Source organism: Schistocerca gregaria, chromosome 2 (genome assembly GCF_023897955.1).
Source record: "Schistocerca gregaria isolate iqSchGreg1 chromosome 2, iqSchGreg1.2, whole genome shotgun sequence".
Classification (NCBI taxonomy): domain Eukaryota; kingdom Metazoa; phylum Arthropoda; class Insecta; order Orthoptera; family Acrididae; genus Schistocerca; species Schistocerca gregaria.
In genome coordinates this window covers 429,275,614-429,290,732 of record NC_064921.1, presented here as the reverse complement: position 1 = coordinate 429,290,732, position 15,119 = coordinate 429,275,614, and the positions used below count along the sequence as shown (strand labels likewise).

The following is a 15,119-nucleotide window of genomic DNA, read 5'->3' as shown; positions in this document are numbered from 1 at the left end:
TAAACCATTTACAATTCCAGCACAGTGATGTTGCGATGCTGTCCATCATCACCTGTGCTTGCGATGCTGTTCATCATCACCTGCGCTGGGCTCGGCATCTTCACGTCAGTTGCAGCATCGTAATTCCCACCTGCAGTGATTGTCATGTCCTCAGCATCATTCTACCTTCTTCTGCTTGTTCTGTGAGCCAGGACTCCTGTCCTGATTGTCATCTATTGCATATTCGTCTAGACTGCCCGCAACATGTGGGGTATGCTGTTGGATTTGCCATTTGGCAACTGTTTGTGGCAGTAAAGAGAGCTTGATGCAGTGTGGAGCTGTCCCAGTTGCTACAGTGGATTTTGCTGACATTGTTTGTGGAGGGGGCAGCTGCTGGTCGAATTTCAAGTCAACACAGGGGCAATGATTAGGCCATTAATTTAGAAATGTACAGGCTCTTGTGATGCTCAGGGTTGCACCAGCCACTGAGTCAGGTTGTGCATTCTTTTGCAGGGCAATTCTCTGCCTCTAAGCATTATAAGAATGTAGAACAGGAACTTACAATGTTAGCAGCCAACTCACTGTTGGCTTAAAATATTTCTGAACTAGACGTCTTGTCCGGTTTCAGCACCCAGGTTGTTGATGAAGTGCATTAAGTGTTTCAGTACATTCATTTTCACGCTTTGGACTCCGTACTGTGGTCATACAGCCCACAGTTTAAGAAAATTTTTGGCCAGGCTGAAAATTTTGAGGCACATTTCTTTTAAGCCACTGGCGGTACATAAATTTTGTCATCCCCACCTCATTCCCTTTGTGGCAATTTTAAACGGATAGTCAGCAAGTAGTATGTCACAGATTTTACCTAATTCCATGCCAGAAGAACTGCTGGAAAATTGTAAGGGGCAAGTATTTTTCATGCATCAGCTTCCACACCTACCTGCAGTTGCGGCTGGACACAGTCTGTAAAACTTTTTTGGCCATCTACACTCCACTTTTGGCTTTACTACCTCAATCACTTGCCTTATGCATCCCATCTGTTCCAGGAATTTGGAGTAGTTGATTCAGGACACTCCTGTTGCATGAATTATCTTGATGATAGTGGATAATGCGCCTTACCAGAGAGGAGCATTTACGAAACCTTCAATCAGTTTTCCAACACATCCTGGAGAATGGCCTTTGTTGCAGTTTTTTTTACCCATAGGTGCGGGGTTTTTTTTTTTTTTTTTTTTTTTTTTTTGACACGCTTGGCAAAGATGGCTTCATCCCAGAAGACAACCACATCAAAGCTATAATCAAACTGCCATTGCCCAAGAACATGAATGGGGTCCAGTCTTTTTTGGGTAACAGTTTGTATTATACCTCCCCCTCCCCCCCCCCCCCCCCCCCCCCCCCATGCATATGTTACATCTTGTTAACCATCTTCACCAGCAGAGCATTAAGTTTGTCTGATACATGGTGCCAATGGGATTCTCAGTCCTTCAAGGAATGTTTGTGCTCTGCTCTGGCTTCTTTTACACTTTGTAAACCTTTAACCCTGGCCTCTGGCATGTCCCAGTATGGCATTGGTGCAGTCCTGTCCCGTCGGACCCCGGATTGCAATGAACAGCTCATCATCTACACATTGAAGGTGCTTTTTGCTACACAGTGTAATTATTCAAAAGAGGAAAAGGAGGTGCTAGCTATTATTTTTGGAGTTAAAAAGTTTCATGTTTCCTTGTATGGAGCGAGGTTCCTCCTCATCACCGACGACAAGCCACTGGTTTCCTTTCGCCTAATAGGACTGTCCGCCAACTGCAGACGTGTGCTGTCTTTCTCGGTAACTGTTGCTAAGACACTCATTATTGCTTCCCTGCCCAGCAAGCCAATGCTGATGAACTATAGTGGCTACCAGTGGGGCCCGACCTAGAGTTTGATTGACAGGGGGTTATGTTTGTGTTGGGTGCTGCCTTGCGGGTAACTGAAAAATCGTTTTGGTGGTCCAGATGGTTTAGCAGAGCATGTCTCTTCAGGTATGGACTTCGCTTGGTGTAGGGTTTTTCTCCTACCTGGTCGACCCTACACTGTCTGAGGGATTCTCTTGCTTGCCACAGAGGAGCTATCTTGTTGAGTAGTCATTCCCGATGTTGCCCCCTCACATACTCCAGTTGCTGTATGCCTTGCACTGGTGTAGGATTCGTACGAAGGCATTGGTATGATGTCATGTCATTGAACATCTGGCACAGAACCAGGCTGCACCATTGCACCAGTTTTCTCCTTGGCCAGTCCTGGAGCACCCTTGGGGCAGGATGCATGTTGATTTCAGAAGTATGTTTTTGGGCAGAATGTGGTTGTTGGCGATCAACATGTTGTCTAATTTCCAATACATAGCCAAGCTGTCCTCTATGTTGCTGCCTGCCCCTGTCAGTTATTTTTAAGATTGAGGAACCTCCAAGACCGTTGTGTTTAATGACAGTAGGAAATCTGTGTTGCAAGACTTTTGCATTTGTAATGTTATCTGTCATCTGACTACTGTCCCGTTTCAACCAGCTTCTACCAGAGGTGGAGTGTTTTGTGCGTACATTCAAGATCAGAATGAATACATCAGTGTGTGCCTCTTCTCGCAAAGATGCAATGTCAAGTTTTCTGCCTGTGTACTAGGTAGCAGGTGACACTGGTTGATGGATGCAATCCAACAGAACATTTGTCTGGGAGTCATTGGAAGGGGGGGGGGGGGGGGGGAGGGGGGCTACTGGTTGTTTGTTATTTGTTGGATCCTCAGTCACATGCCATGGACCAACCCTGCCCCACAGTGTTTTCCTCCTGCGCTGCTGTTTGGGCCCAGTCCTTCAGACAGTGGCATGGGTGGCTGCCAGCTTTTCACAAAGGTTGACAGTTGTTTGAGGTGGGCTTCAGCAGGGAGCAACTGACACCTCATGCAAATCAGTTGCACCAACATCTTTTTCCACAGTCTTCGGGTACATCAGGTGGCAGGGTTGGTCAACGCTGTTGTTTTGGGTGTGGGCTCCCACTTATAGTATGCTTCCCCATTGCCACACCCTCCTCTATCCTCCCAACGCATGCAGCCCCAGGCCCCTATAGGCCAAATGAGGCTTCCACCTGTGCCTCCTGATGTTTAGCTCAAGCATTCTGATCCATCCTCCTCCCCCTTATTTGCCTCCTTGCCACCACGTTGCTGCAGGTGGCCCCACCTCCACTGCTGCTGGTAGACCCCTGGAGCTTCAGCCTCTACGCCCTTGATATGGAACCAGCAGTGCTGGCTTTGCCTCTTTTTATGGTTGATCCACTGCTGGGTTCTCTGGCAGCCTCTATGGTTGCAGCACAAGCCTGCCCATTTTCAGCTCTGTGTGGCTTCTCAGGAGGGGAAAGGATTTAGTATCCCCACCAGTAGACATCGCACTGGAGGCAGATGAGATGGCCTGGGTAGCACCACGGAATAGTGTAGAGACCGGCCATGGAGCGCACATGTGACACGTAGTATGGGCAGCCTGCTGACAGAGATGTTTCCCTGCAGGTGGTAATAAGAAGAATAGGCCAGTGCTTATGGTGAGTTCAACTACAGTGGACCTCACGCTGCACTTTGTTCTGAGTGTTATTGCTGAGTGCTCAGTCCACAGCTGATCACGTGAGCTGTATGCTGTTATACCCATGCATGCCTCTATGAGGGACTGGACTTTCTACATGTACATGATTACTCTGCAATTCACATTTAAATGCTTGGCAGAGGGTTCATTAAAGCACAATCATACTATCTCCAGACCATTCCACTCCCGAACAGCACGCGGGAAGAATGAACACCTAAACCTTTCTGTTTGAGCTCTGATTTCTCGTATTTTATTTTGATGATCATTCCTACCTATGTAGGTTGGGCTCAACAAAATATTTTCGCATTCAGAAGAGAAAGTTGGTGACTGAAATTTCGTAAATAGATCTCGCCGCGATGAAAAACATCTTTGCTTTAATGACTTCCATCCCAACTCGCATATCATATCTGCCACATTCTCTCCCCTATTACGTGATAATACAAAACGAGCTGCCCGTTTTTGCACCCTTTCGATGTCCTCCGTCTGCTTCTCATAGACTGACTCACACGATGAGTTTTTGTTTCCTCTCATGGGGTTCTGTCCCCGGTTGTTATCGAGCCATCTGTTAAGTATCCATGCTGATATTGTTGTGTAACGGTATTGTCATACTAGTGCAAATGCTAAACAGAGTAATATTATTTTTATACTATATGATATGTCTTAATCATGCCTCCTTACCCCATGGCTCTTACCCACATTTTGGCTCTTGTTCAATGATTAACCAACATCACGTATTATGCAGCTCTATTACCGGAAACAAATGTGTACAAGCATACTCATGCAATTTCTCATAGCAGAAATAAATATGTACCCTGAGGTGTGCCATATTTTTTACTGCCATGTCCATTTATAAGGTGCAAGTTAGAATGAAGAGCTGTCTATATTTCCAATGACCAATATGCTGTATCAGAAATCTATGGAAAATAACATGTAATATAATTAAGTGTACCAGTTAGTATACATTGTAGTGGATTGGAGGAGAGGTCGGGTGGACAAAAATGTTGACATCAAGCACTGTGATTTGATCTATATTTCTACATTACTGAGGCTCATACTGAAGGAGAGTTTTACTGTGTTTAGTACCAAAGCAACACTTGTAAAAAGAAGTATCAGATAGTTGCAAGAATTTTAATCCTTTTAAAATGTAAGATGTAAGTGTTTTCAATTTAACACTGAATAATAGTGAAGTTCCTACTATTGTAGATTTCATTGCAGCATTGTGTAACCCTTGTGAATGTTACTACCCTGTATTGAATCAGTCATTGCTGAGATAAAGGTAAAAGTAGTTCTAGTGAAGCTAGATACTGATGAACAAACAGATCTGGCATTGCCTTATTATGTTTATTGAGTCCCTGTGCTTGTAGCAATGAATGATGACAAGGAAGAAGATTGATTAATTGGCCTGCAAGATGCTCACAAGTTAAAAAAGTTGGTTGATAATATAGGTGGAAGTACTGAGGCAACTTCAGCAAAAGCATCACATAATTTACAACGTTATAAACATCTTACCACGATAACTGTTCTCAGAATATAATTTTAATTAGTTTAATAATATTCTGTATATGATATTCTGCATCAAACATAATACAGATATGAACATAATCAAACCACTTCTTCACAGAGAACAGAGTTCTATAGGCTTATACAGAATAGCAAATGTTGTTCACTCTTGTGCAAGTAATAGCCACTTTAATAAGAGTACAGTAAAGGTTGTAGGTTGGGATTTAGAGTATTGTGTAAGTCATTATAGGGTATCAATGTTTTGATGACATTTCTGTGATTTTTGAAATGGTGGCAGTCTAAATTACATACACACATCAAAAAAAGTGTTCCATCACAACAGGTCCAAGTTCCAAGAGTTCCAGAGTCTGTACAGAAAATTGGAATAGAGATCAACATAAACATCATTTCCATCCTTTTTATTGCTCATGAAAACAACACATTGCATGTTGTACCACCATACAGTGAGACCTTCAGAGGTGGTGGTCCAAATTTCTGTACACACCAGTACCTCTAATACCCAGTAGCACGTCCTCTTGCATTGATGCAAGCCTGTATTGCCATGGCGTACTATACAAGAGTTCATTAAGGCACTGTTGGTCCAGATTGCCCCCCTCCTCAACAGCGATTCGGCATAGATCCCTGAGTGGTTGGTGGGTCACGTCATCCATACACAGCCCTTTTCAATCTATCCCAGGCATGTTCAATAGGGTTCATGTCTGGAGAACAAGCTGGCCCTCTAGTCGAGCGATGTCTTTAACCTGAAGAAAGTCATTCACAAGATGTGCATGATGAGGGCGTGAATTGTCATCCATGAAGGCAAATGCCTCACCAATATGCTGCCGATATGGTTGCACTATCAGTCAGAGGATGGCATTCACGTATTATACAGCCGTTACGGTTCCTTCCACGACAACCAGCAGCGTACGTCGACCCCACATAATGCCACCCCAAAACAGCAGGGAACCTCCACCATCTTGCACTTGCAGCGTGTCTAAGGCGTTCAGCCAGACCATGTTGCCTCCAAACACATCTCCAACGATTGTGTGGTTAAATGCATATGCAACACTCATCGGTGAAGAGAATGGGGTGCCAATCCTGAGCAGTCTATTCGGCATATTGTTGGGCCCATCTGTACCACCCTGCATGGTGTTGTGGTTGCAACGATGGACCTCGCCATGGATGTCGGGAGTGAATATGTGCATCATGCAGCATATTGCACACAGTTTGATTCTTAACACAACTTTCTGTGGCTGCACGAAAAGCATTACTCAACATGGTGGCATTGCTGACAGGGCTCCTCTGAACCATAATCCGTAGGTAGTGGTCATCCACTGCAGTAGTAGCCCTTGGGCAGCCTGAGCGAGCCATGTCATATTCAGGAGTTCCTGTCTCTCTGTATATCATCCACGTCACTCTGAGACACCTGGACACTTCTCTTGCCGAGAGCCCTTTCTGGCACAAAGTAACAATGCAGATGCTTTCAAACTGCGGTATTGACTGTTTAGGCATTGTTGAAATACAGACAACATGAGCTGTGTACCTCCTTCCTGGTGGAATGACTGGAACTGACTGATTGTCGGACCCCCTCTGTCTAGTAGGCACTGCTCATGCATGGTTGTTTACATCTTTGAGCAGGTTTAGTGACATCCCTGAACAGTCAAAGGGACTGAGTCTGTGATACAATATCCACAGTCAACATCTATCTTCAGGAGTTCTGGGAATGGGGTGATGCACAACTTTTTTATGTGTGTATAATATTTAGATCATGTATTGTACTGCACACACAACTTAATGAAATTAACTCATCCTTTATGATAATCCAGAAAAACTTATCTTTTACAAATTAAATAACTTTCTGTGAAAAATTGCTGTCATATGCTAATCAACAGGAGTCAGCTAATCTGTGAGTAACATAAAATATTTAATTAGAATTTTTCCATTATTATATAGAAATAGAGAACAATTAGGACATTATGAGGTTAGTCAAATTATAGGACAAAAAGACTCAACCAAAAATATTTGTTTTAAAACAATAAATGAAAATTAATTGCTACAATAATCAAAAGTATGTTACGCCACTTACTTATTTTCTTTGTTCTGGCAGCAACACTACTAGACACATTCATGTAAAGCTGCAGTTCTTAAGTAGAGCTCAGTGTGAGCAGTTCCAAGATGGAGTTCTTTTCATACAGAGCGAATAGAGAGAGAATTGTAGAAATTGTTTCAACTGAAAATATGAAATTATTCAAGCGCAAGATAATTCAATGAATTTTGCATAAACAATGGGAATCAAAGTGGAAAATTTAATACACGGAAGATATTTACAGTTCTGGATTTGAATTTCAACACTATAATGGGAACCCAAGTCCATGTACTTCACTTCTTCCTTGCATGTTCCTGGCACTGACAAGAAGAGATTTGAAAGTAAACTACAAGACTGCAGTTACACCAATTAGATAAACCATTTGAAAACAACTGCAAGTGAAACCTTTCTAGTTTAAAAAAGTGAAAAGTATTGGCAAGTTACGTACATGTATAAGAGCGACATGTCTGCTTACTGTGTTCCTCAAATCATTTGGAAGACTGTTCTCAATAACAGGCCTTGTAAAATTAGGGGATCAGAAGGGGCAATGTATCTGGTTCTCATTATTCAGCTTGTTGCAGTTTACACTAGTCTCTTTCCTATTGGCTTTTTAAAATCAGAGGAGCAGAAGGGGCAATGTATCTGGTTCTCATTATTCAGCTTGTTGCAGTTTACACCAGTCTCTTTACTTCTGGTATTTCCTACATCTCATTCACCCCTTCCATACATAAATTCTTAATTACTTTTATTTCTTCACCATGCTAATTGAGACTGTCTCCTTTAATGTTTTATCATTAGTTTCTTTATTTTTATACATATTTTATTGTATTTTGCTTCTCACTTCTGATCACATTCACATTTGTCCCTCCCCCCCCCCCCCCCCCCCCTTTATTTAGCACTGTTTTCATTTGAACTCACTGATCTCTTTTGATTTTAGTTTTGGTCTATTTCTCATCTGTTACCAACATCTTGGTGGTATTAGAACTCTAATACTATAGTTTCATCTACTGATCCCTTCTTGCTTCTGAATTATTTTGAATATCTTATTTATGGTATGTTGTGACTTGTACTTCCGATCAGCATCTGTGTGTCCAGCACTTTCTTTCTTGTAAGATTATTAATGTTCCTTTCTTTATGATGCAAGAGTTTCTAAAATTTCAAAAATTGTGTTTGTGTGCTTATCCAGCAACCATTGATAACATTTCAGCAGCTGATAAATAGATACTGCTCTTACAATGCAACAAAGTAAATACTTCTTTTGTTTTAATTTTGGTAACATGTCACTACTATTAATATTGTCATTACTTTGGCTGCATCAGTAGTATGAAAATTGCTAAAGGAAATATTCTATTTTTTTTTTTTTCCTATGTCAGGTAATATCTTCTGTAATACATGCATTATATACTGACAATCTCCACTTATAAATGAAAAATGTTATACTGACTGTAGCATCTGCTTAGAATATTCTTTATTTATGTATTAACAAATATACCACTAAGCAAGTACACATTAAGTGACCAGCAATAGACTTCAGAGAAACTCGCATTATCAGTGTAGTAACATTAATAGAATAGAGGACATTTGTCATTTTTACCATTGTATTAGACAAAGACAATGCCCACAAATAAAACATGTTAAAACAATGATTGTTTTGGACTCTTATAGTCCTAAATCAATTATGAAACATTAATGGTCAACAATACAATATCATGTATTTACTCAAGTGTCAAGACATCAACAACCAGAATAATGTGAGCAGTAATTTATACAAAGTAACAATTTTAAGTTTGATTCTTGCTCAGAAGGAAAACACAATGTCCACTATACTCATAATTTCATTATTCTATAGCAAAACATAACATAAAAAAACAAAAGACACACAAATTTAATGAATAGGAAAAACTGTTCAAACTAAAATTGATTATGCACCAACTAAATAGAAAGCAAGAACTTCACATTTTGAGTAAAATACTTTTTTATGTGTAACAGACAGATACAAATGTGTTCATAGCCTAATATCAGCATATTGGCTTCACTTTTTATGTTTCCTTTACATTACTTCAAATTAGTAAGTGGTTGCTTCCTTTGATAATATCCTAAACTTCCTCTTCCTTCTTTATATAAGAAAGGAACTAATAACCTGTTTTTTATTGCCTTACCATCAACAGAACACAAAATAAAATGAATCTCATCATATGTCAGGCACAACTACATTATACAAATGCAAAACTTTTAGTAGGTGCTTGGGATGTCAACCAGTAGATGCGTCAAATTTTTATTTTATTTAAGTCATATAGAAATCAGTATACAACTGTATTGCAAACAGTTAATCCCAAGTGAGTGATACAAAAGTGCAAGTGTGGATATCAAAATATGGCCCTCATTAGGAACTGCTACAATATTTTCTCACGCATGATAATGACTGGCAAAGAAACTATGTTACATATATTTGAATAAAATCTTTTTGGATGTTAGGATGCATCACTAAGAAACACTAAAACAACTATAAAACATGTCTAGGCCATCTTTGCAATGGACCTCTAAGCACTTATATGCTACATATACATGTCAGACAGTTTAATGGAAAAATAATTTGATATTGTGTATTCGCCATTAGGTCATATTGACCATTAGGTCTCATATTCCATGACACTATTTAGCCTGAATTAGAAATTGAATCGGTCTCTCTTAATCCTCAAGTCGACATTCCTATATATAAAGTGTGAAAATCACAAATAACATTGCCCTCTACTGTTCCATTGCTGTTTTACAATTGCAAGCTTGTTCCCATTCTTTCATCATTGCTTCAGCCAACACATTTATACATTGCATTGCCATAAATTCAAATAAGCAGCAGTAGTATAAAATAATCAGCAAACTATATGAGAAAAAAATACATGATCCATGGAAGAAAATGGTACAGATTCTAAGCTATCAGCACAATCCCACAATGATGCACTTGTCCACGAGATAATTATTAATCAAATAAGCATGTGGCAAGGCTCTGAAGCAGCTTTGCTGTTTAATGCTCCAAGGGCACTTGTACATGGCAACGGAGTGATACGACGAAAGTTTATTTTATTATTGTTTAATTAAGCAGTGATTTAGCTTATTATAACATTGTCTTGATTTTGCTCATATATGTTTCCTCTGATAACATAAAGACAGCTATCCTTTATACATGTACAAAATACGCCACGCACCTGCTCATGTTACAAAAATTGGCACGCCCACTTGAGGGTTAATAATGGACATAATGACAAGAGCACACCCATATCCATGGTTGCAAGGTCAGCAGTAATGCAGAATTTAATCAAATAAAACACATTATACTTCAAACTAATAGTATTTTTACTGCTACATTTATCATCAATTTCATACACTAGATAAATTCACAAGCCTTGTTTAGTAATTTATCCAAACTATAAATCACGTCATCAGAATCACACAAGCAAATGAAATACTATACAAATACTGCTTCATACCATTAGTGTGCTAGAGCTTCTCCCAGATGAAGAAATGTCTACAATCCTTTTGCAGAACCTGAAGAAATGGGTGAAAAAGAGAACAAAGAGCTCAATAACTGAATCATTGAGAATCAGAATACAGGAAACTAAAATCAAACTTTAAGCAAATATAATTTACAAACAAGTCACAAAGAAAATCAACTAAACCTCAAAAAATGATGTAAAAAGTGTGTAGCTTCAAAAAGTAGGGCTGTACCCCCCTTTCATATAAAGAAGACAGAGAATATAAAACAGTCATTTTTAATCTTGCAAGATAATTCAAGTAATCATTCCAAGATGATATAAATTATTAGCACAGGAATAACTCGAATAGATGATAATATCATAACTAAAATATAAAGGCATTCACAACCAAGTGGACTTACAACAAATATTAGTATTATGAAGACATTATAGTTAATTTAAGCACAAAAGAACACAAGACAGAGAATACATACAATGTCTTCTGAAAAGAGTGACCGACAGGAATGAAGATTCAAAGTCTACCTTCTTTTCAATAATGAGGTCATTAGATGGCTCTAGTGCACTCGACATGGAAAAGGGAACTGACCATGGCCATGTTGCACATCTGGGAGATCAGCCAGCGGTAACTGTGTCCAGTGATAGTAAGCATGAAGTTGCGGAGTTGAGGGCTGGACAGTATTGTTTTACTGTATACTATTAATGGATTATCTGTGAACACTATTCAAACAGAGTGGACTTGAATAACATATTTTGTTACAGGCACAGAGTGCTGTGGCCTAAACTTCTTATTACTAACTCACAATTTTGAGCAAAATGTTTATCATTCGATTTTTACACTTACATCATTAGTTGATTATCTACTTAATTTTTTCCCCTCCCACAATACCTTATCAACATGGTCTATCAATGATTAGTCTCCAATTCACACTTAAGAGTTCGCCACAGTGCATAGAACCACTTTCAAAATATTTCACTACTCTACTAGCTTGACACATTCCGCATCATAACACTATCATGAATTTGATCTATGGAACAAGTAACTACGTAACTAACTACTTCACTCTCAAACAACAAGTGCAAAAGATGAGCACCTGAATTTTTCATGTGAGCTTTTATTTCTGTTATTTTATCATAACAGTAGTTTCTCTCTAAGTAGGTAAAAGTCAAAAGTAAGTTTGTGACTGAAGTTTTGAGAAAAGATCTCACAGCAATAAAAAACAGCTTCGTATTTATAAGTGCACCCAAACTAGCTTATCATATTTGATAAGTCCTTTCCCTTATTTTGAGAAAATACAAAACTAGCTGCCCACTTTCAACTTCTTTATATGTTCTGTCAATCTTATCTTGGATGGGTCCCTTACAACACAGCAATACACAAGAGAAGTATAGATAACCATAGGATAGGAAGTCGAAAATTTGTTGTACTTTCTAATTGTTCTGTCAATTAAACCTTTGACTCACCCCCCACCCCATCATTTTTTACATGATGGTAACAATTTGAACTTGTTTGTAAATGTAATGCATCAAAATTCAATTGTGACACAACTTTTAAATTTGTGTTACTTTTCATGTAAACCAAAATTTAAAAGAATTTCTTTAGTACTCACCTGGAAAGCCTCACAATTTTTATTGCTGGAGGACGATTGCCACTTTTTGCACCAAGCAGATATCTTTTCTAAATCATTCTGTAACTTATTCTGATTTTCTGATGACTTTACTAGATGTTGAATGACAGCATCATTTGCAAACCGTCTAAGAGAGCTGCTCAGATTGTCTCCTAAACTGTTTATGTAGATTAAGAACAGCAGGTGGCCTATAATGCCAGATATAATTTCAATTTCACTAGACGATTTGCCCTCTATTAATGCAAACTGTGACCTTCCTGACACAGTATCACAGATACCCTTACACTCCTGAGAAAGTACTCCATAGCCCTGCAATTTGATTAGAAGTTGCTTGAGAGGAACAGTGTCGAAAGCCTTCTGGAAATCTACAAATATGGCATCAACTTGAAATCCCTGTTGATAACATTCTTAACTTCCTGCTATGACATACAAAATCATGGACAGGCTCCATGAATGATTTTAACTGTGGTACCAAAATTGGTTGCCATTTGGGGGAGACACAAATCCATGGCCGGCTTCGATGAATGACTTCCGCAATGTGTCATCAAAATTGGCTCCCATTTTACTGGTGTTACATTTGAAAGTCATTAAATAACTGCATCACACATGCCTTAGTTTTTCATATCACTTGTTTCACCTGAAATCTGTTGCGTTTTTGATTGTGGGAGTGATATCTCCAAATGTGAAGATTATTTCTGCAACACCCAGTGCTAGCATATTTACTTCAAAGAAAGAAATAAGTTTAGTAAAATTATCAGAAATACAGGCTCTACACACAATCTTAACTCAGATACCTAAAAAATTTTCTGTAATGAGAAGCAAGCAATCTAATCAAAGGGAAGAAAAATAACAAGGTAAAAATAAAAACTAAAACACTATCAAAAATAAATAGAGGCCTATGAAGTTGTGCTGAAAAGTAATGCCCTCAAATTTTTTATTTTATGTTATCAATGTGGTTGAAGTATTACGTGTCATACATGATACTCAGTCAATTTCCCCACTTCCTGGCAAGTTGAAACCCTCTGCCATTAGAGAACTCTGAATTGTAGTGTGTAACATGCCAATGTGTAACATAACTATGTCAGTGCACAAGAAACAGTGTGCTGTAACCAAGTTTATAATCACAGAAAGGGAATCTGCAATTGAAATGCACAGAAAAATGAAAGCTGTGTATGGCGTTGAATGAATCATCATCAGTAATGTGTGATACTTGGTTCATGCTCATAATGGAGGAAATGGTGGTATGGTGGTGCTAATCTCAACATGTTTGAAGGAGCTCAGAGTGGCAGGCAGTGAACAAATGTCGACAAGAGTCATCAGAATCATGTTACGAACACATCAGAGATAATCATCAGATAGCACAGACACATCTCCCAGGTAAGTGCAGAATATCTCAAGAATGTGTACAGGTCATCACTGCACACCTGTGGCAAAGAAAACTGTGTGTGGGGTGGGTGTCTCAAATATTCACCCCTGACATCAAACTGTGGAGACTGGACTTCTGTCAACAATTTCTTTTGCCTTCTCAGTGTGTGAGTAATGGGTTCCCTGACAACACTGCGATAGATGATGAAACCTAGGTTCACCATTTTAAACCTAAAAGAAAAGAGCATTAGTGGAGTTCTACCATAAAGGATCACTGATGCCAAAAAATTTCAAGATCATGCCATCACCAGGCAAAGCCACACTAACAGTGTTCTGGCATGTTCACGGTGTGGTGCATTTGGAATTCATGCCTACAGGCAACACCATAAACCTGCACTGTGAGACACTCAGAAAACTGAAAGCATGAATTCGAAGAGTTGGCTCACACATGAAGCACCTTCTCCTTCAGCCTCACAATACAACACTGCACAAGAGCACTGTTGACAATCCGACACCTTAGGATCACTGTCATTGATTATCCTTCATACTGTCTGCACGTGGGCCCATCTGAACTTCATCTGTTTCCAAAACTTAAAGAGCATCTTCAAGGACTTTACTTTGATAGTGATTAAGTGCTGCAACCAGAGGTGAGGATGGTGGCTCCATCAACAAGCATAACAAACTACAGTTACAGTATCAACAAACTGGTCTCTTGGGAGAAATGTGTTCGCCACCAGGGTGGCTATGTTGAGAAATAAATATACAGACATGAAGAATAGAGACGTATAATGTTACTGAAAAGTTAGTTTTATTATTTTTTCATTTTATTTGTGGCTTTAATTTTCAGCAACTGTAGTATTATTTTTCAGGATAAATTTCAGTCATCAGCTACAAATAAATGTTATTATCTTTACTGGTCTCAACAAATTAATTTATCATCTTCAGAAGCTTAGTTTAGCAGTCAGTCAATACCTTCTTCATAGAAGGATAAAATCTGTGGTTCAGTTATTGTAGATTGACAAACAGTGTTTAAAATAATCACACACATTATGTAAATTTCTGAACATACCACGGCATTATCCTTCTATGATGAACATATTGACTGTCTGCTAAAGTAAGCTTCTGAAGATGGAAAATTAATTTGTCAAAGCTGGTAAAGATAATAAAATTTATTTGCAACTGCTCAAAAATTTATCATGAGAAAAAGGTTTGTTTGCTTTAAGAAAGCTGGAAGAGTTTTCACATAAAAAATTTGGAGGCATTACATTTGCTGCATGCCCTCATAGTATGAAAGACAGGATGCGAAGTATAAATGTCATCAAATAGCAAAAGCAAGGATGCACATACTAGCAGTAGAAATCTGAGCACAAGAAAGTGGCTGAAGTTGGACTACTTATAGGTTTCACAAATTATGTTAAGTTTCCCACAAACTAAATGAGAAGTTAAATACATAATACTTTCCTCTTTGCTGTCTTTGACACTTTCTCCTCTC

General features: G+C 38.9%; 1 protein-coding gene across 8 annotated transcripts in view; it reads right to left on the bottom strand.

Moving 5' to 3' along the window:
• Window positions 1-8,586: 8,586 nt before the first annotated feature.
• Window positions 8,587-15,119, bottom strand: part of LOC126324352 (mitochondrial dicarboxylate carrier-like) — a 171,251-nt gene continuing 164,718 nt past the window's right edge. For all 8 annotated transcript variants that reach the window (XM_049994957.1, XM_049994955.1, XM_049994954.1 and 5 more), the window contains one exon: window positions 8,587-10,689. The gene's annotated coding sequence lies outside the window, so the exon portion shown is untranslated. The remainder of the gene's footprint in view (window positions 10,690-15,119) is intronic.